The sequence below is a fragment of the Sardina pilchardus genome, chromosome 19, assembly GCF_963854185.1.
Source record: "Sardina pilchardus chromosome 19, fSarPil1.1, whole genome shotgun sequence".
NCBI lineage: Eukaryota > Metazoa > Chordata > Actinopteri > Clupeiformes > Clupeidae > Sardina > Sardina pilchardus.
Genome location: NC_085012.1, coordinates 6,494,618 through 6,499,800, shown reverse-complemented (window position 1 = coordinate 6,499,800; position 5,183 = coordinate 6,494,618). Strand labels below are relative to the sequence as shown.

The following is a 5,183-nucleotide window of genomic DNA, read 5'->3' as shown; positions in this document are numbered from 1 at the left end:
TTGTGTATGGAGTTTCGTTTGTGCCAAAAAGTTCAAACAATACTTTTTCAAATTCAAACAAAAATCAATTAATCAAAATACCAAATACAAAATCTAAACAAAAAAAATAAAGTCGAAAAAAAAAATCTAAACTCGCAAACAAATTATTTGTGTAGTTGCAAAAAAAAACTGTTTGAATAACTTGTCTTTTGGTTTACAATAACAACAGTCATTTGCAGCGACATCATTTGTTTGTTTGCTCCTGGCTTTTTCAGTTTCGATTCTGGCTCTCGCGTTTGCGCTGCCTGTTTCTTTGCTTGCGATTCTGGCACAAACTTCACATGTGGGTGGGTGTCTGTGGGGTGCATTCCTATTGGCTGATGCGTTTTGACTGACAGCTTTACTATGGATTCAAGCGCAAGAGCTACCCACCTCCCCCCCAGGTAGTGGTGCAACGCTCTTTTTGGCCACTATGTACAGGTATATGCGATGTGGCGCTATTGAGCACAGTATGTCAACCGCCATATGAAGAAGAAGAAGATATTGACCACAGTAAGTAGTTCCGTGGAGCTAGCTACACCAAAGCCATCGATGGGCTACACGCGTTATGGACTCAAAACAATGGGTTTTCCTCACTACTCATTAACCCAAGGTAAGAAGTGTAATCTAATTTGTTATGGGTCTAATTTTCACGTTTATGTGGGATGTTATGGCGTAGTTGTTACAATACTGACGCTGGTTTTAAGGTATCAGATGGCTATCTTAGCATCGTAGGTTTGTCCACATACAAACGAGGCTTTTGATGAAATGTCGCACTACAGTAGCCTAAATTATGAATTCATACCATGTATTTATTTGTTCAGAAGTATATTGTTAATGTCCTCGCGTTATATAAGCGTATGTGTCCGATTATGTCATGAAATATCGCTATGTTGTCAACGGTAGTCTAGCATAGTATGAGCGCGATGGTGCGATCTATCTGTGGTCAGTTCATCAATGGCCCTGGCGATCTCTGGAGGTCCACTCTTTGTGAACGTTTGGAGACCACAGACATAGTGTAACCTTAGTTAGAGTATTGGTTCATTTGCCTGAGAAAGACCCAAGGGTCGAAACGTTACTTTTTGTAAACATGGGAGCTCAAGCAGTGTTGCCAACGTTACCTTCTTCTGTTACATCTCCCCAGGAAATGTTATTAAGCACTGTGACCAGCTCTGTCTTTTGATTAGTACATGTCTCATGTCTTTTGCTTGTGCTTGTGCAGAACAACTCATCGTGATGGAGCACCTGTACTCCCTGATACAGCAGGATCTGAGGGGATTCCTCAGACAGGACGCAGATGTGGATTGACAACATCCTGCAGTTTAACTTTATTAGAATAAGTGTTGTTTTGAATAAAGAACAATAAAATTGTACTACTTACTACTTACTACATACTACTTACTGTATGTTAACCTGACTCACCACTTGAATTTCGTTCCACCTAGCTCCTCACATTCATCTGGAACTACTCCATTGGAAATGTATTTCAGAAGGCAGGGCCTTGTCAAAACACCTTTCATATGATTGGATAAACTAATTTATTGACATGCTACTACAACAGGGGTGGGCAAACTAAGGCCCAGGGGCCACATGCGGCCCTCTGCTCTGTTTCATGTGGCCCGCCATGAAGTCAAACACATAAAATTAAATGTGGCCTGTTGTTACATAAACCTGATATACATCCATCACACAGCATGGTTTCATAACTGATGTGCTATGTTTGTCAATGAAAACAAGAGAACAGGCCGCACTATGCATAAGCAATCACCATTTATTCACACAGACGCGTTTCGGCGCTCTGCCTTCCCAGTATGTTTGTCAATACCATCATCAAGCTGTACTTTTGGGAACTCTGACTGAATAAATACATTTTTTTGGAAGGTAACATCACTTTTTCATTGCTTAATTAATCATAGCATATAAGCTTACCATTCTTAACATCCAACTACTTGGTAACTTTCTAATGTAGCTTGGCATTTTCTGCCTCTCGGATGCGCGCGCAGCCAGTATAGTTGGTAAACGAGAAACCTATGTATATCAACAATAACAGCAATATCAACAGTCACAACAGTGTCCACGTCCACTGGGTGTGCAAGGGACCAGGCAGAGTCAGCTAGTCATGTGCGGAGCATAGCTGTGTTTTTTGGTTTGTAAAGGACACAGCAGGAGAAGGGTGAGCTGGGTTTGTGGCGGCTGGAAGTCTGCAGGTGTGCAACGGACCGGGCAGAGCCAGCCGGGTGTGTGAGGGAGAGAGCAGCGTCTGTTGGGAGTGTGAAAGCCACAGATTTCAGAGCCACCCTGAGGGGCTGGGCAAAGCCTGCTCTGTGTGTTAGAGACACAACAGGATCTGTTGGGTGTGTGAGGGATGGGGTACAGCGCATTGTGTATGTGAGGGACACAGCTAGATCCATCGGGTGTGTGAGGGATGGGGTACAGCGCATTGTGTATGTGAGGGACACAGCTAGGTCCATCGGGTGTGCGAGGGGTGGGGCAGGGCAGAGCCTGCAGGTACTGTGGAGCAGAGTCTCTCAGGTATGTGAGGCACACAATAGGATCCACCAGGTGTGTGAAAGACGCAGCGGACTCTGTCTGGTGTGTGGTGCTGTGCTGCAGATGGAGAAGAGGCCGTCAGCTGTGCTGTGTTGTGCTGCAGATGAAACAGGGACCGATGGTTGTGATGGCAATGAAGCAGAGGTTGACCAAAGACTGTGTGGTGTGTATGGGACAGAGAAGAGGTCGGTTGAACAGGTCAAAATGCAGGATGTTGTCAATCCACATCTGCGTCCTGTCTGAGGAATCCCCTCAGATCCTGCTGTATCAGGGAGTACAGGTGCTCCATCACGATGAGTTGTTCTGCACAAACACACAAGCACAAGCAAAAGACAAATTACATGTACTAATCAAAAGACAGAGCTGGTCACAGTGCTTAATAACATTTCCTGGGGAGATGTAACAGAAGAAGGTAACGTTGGCAACACTGCTTGAGCTCCCATGTTTACAAAAAGTAACGTTTCGACCCTTGGGTCTTTCTCAGGCAAATGAACCAATACTCTAACTAAGGTTACACTATGTCTGTGGTCTCCAAACGTTCACAAAGAGTGGACCTCCAGAGATCGCCAGGGCCATTGATGAACTGACCACAGATAGATCGCACCATCGCGCTCATACTATGCTAGACTACCGTTGACAACATAGCGATATTTCATGACATAATCGGACACATACGCTTATGTAACGCGAGGACATTAACAATATACTTCTGAACAAATAAATACATGGTATGAATTCATAATTTAGGCTACTGTAGTGCGACATTTCATCAAAAGCCTCGTTTGTATGTGGACAAACCTACGATGCTAAGATAGCCATCTGATACCTTAAAACCAGCGTCAGTATTGTAACAACTACGCCATAACATCCCACATAAACGTGAAAATTAGACCCATAACAAATTAGATTACACTTCTTACCTTGGGTTAATGAGTAGTGAGGAAAACCCATTGTTTTGAGTCCATAACGCGTGTAGCCCATCGATGGCTTTGGTGTAGCTAGCTCCACGGAACTACTTACTGTGGTCAATATCTTCTTCTTCTTCATATGGCGGTTGACATACTGTGCTCAATAGCGCCACATCGCATATACCTGTACATAGTGGCCAAAAAGAGCGTTGCACCACTACCTGGGGGGGAGGTGGGTAGCTCTTGCGCTTGAATCCATAGTAAAGCTGTCAGTCAAAACGCATCAGCCAATAGGAATGCACCCCACAGACACCCACCCACATGTGAAGTTTGTGCCAGAATCGCAAGCAAAGAAACAGGCAGCGCAAACGCGAGAGCCAGAATCGAAACTGAAAAAGCCAGGAGCAAACAAACGAATGATGTCGCTGCAAATGACTGTTGTTATTGTAAACCAAAAGACAAGTTATTCAAACAGTTTTTTTTTGCAACTACACAAATAATTTGTTTGCGAGTTTAGATTTTTTTTTTCGACTTTATTTTTTTTGTTTAGATTTTGTATTTGGTATTTTGATTAATTGATTTTTGTTTGAATTTGAAAAAGTATTGTTTGAACTTTTTGGCACAAACGAAACTCCATATTTGTGGCCCCTCACCTAAAGTGGTAAATGGACCCTTCTTTATCACTGACGAAAGAAGTGGATTCTTCGATATTCTCTGAAAATGGTCTTAATTAGTTCATGATGAGTTAATGTATAGTTTACTTACCCCTTGGAGCACATTTCAAAAACCTAGAAATCACCATGATCATGTGTAATTGATCATTATTCATAATGATTTACCCACTGTACCTAATGCTCAAGATGAATTTGTTGTCCATACCTGATGTCATTAATGACATACTATTAATTCATGTTTATTAATGAGATTTTCATGTATAATTAATGCATGGGTTAATGAAATAACTCATGATAATTCATGACATAGAGTTAACATGAATTCATGTAATTACTTTTCTTTTTCTCCATGACGGTGATGTCCAAAATTTTGTCTGACAAAAAGTCATCATGATCATGCTTAATTAATCATGATTCATGATGATGTGCCAACCGTACTTAATGCTTAAGATGATGAGTTATTTATGTATTAATTCATTAATGACAATCAGTGAATTCATGTTAAGTCATAATGATTCATGATATATTAATGGATTAACTAATGCGTAATTCATGCATTAATTCATGCATTAGTTCATGAGAATTCATGTACCCTTATTATAAAGTGTTACCGATTTTTTTCAAATCATGAAAGCGCCCTGGACAAGTTTTCTTGTCATAAAGAAATGCCAAGCGTAAACATAGCCTACAATTGTACTATGTCGATTCTTTTAAAAATGCTTTAACTGGATATCAAGCTTTTATATTAGCTTAGGCCTACCTGTGCTCTTGCCTGGCTGTTAGCCATTATCAGGGCTGCCAAGTCTCACGCTTTGAGCGTGACAGTCACGCAATTTGACCCATTCTCACACCACACGCCATACTTGACATTTCTCACGCAAAATATTTCCCCATTCAGTGCGCTATATATATTTTTTCATGATGATAAATTTTGGTCATTGCCTTGCCGTAGTTCGAGCTCTGAATGATTGACAGACAGCAATAACCAATCCATCAATCAGTCCTTTGTGTCTAAATCTCACCAACCACTGAA

At 41.5% G+C, this 5,183-nt stretch overlaps 1 long non-coding RNA gene across 1 annotated transcript; it reads left to right on the top strand.

Annotated features, from left to right (window-relative positions):
- Positions 1-274: 274 nt before the first annotated feature.
- LOC134066410 (uncharacterized) lies at positions 275-1,391 on the top strand. The gene is made up of 2 exons (XR_009936424.1): positions 275-631; positions 1,241-1,391. It is a non-coding gene; the product is annotated as an uncharacterized LOC134066410 (long non-coding RNA).
- The last annotated feature ends 3,792 nt before the right edge of the window (positions 1,392-5,183 follow it).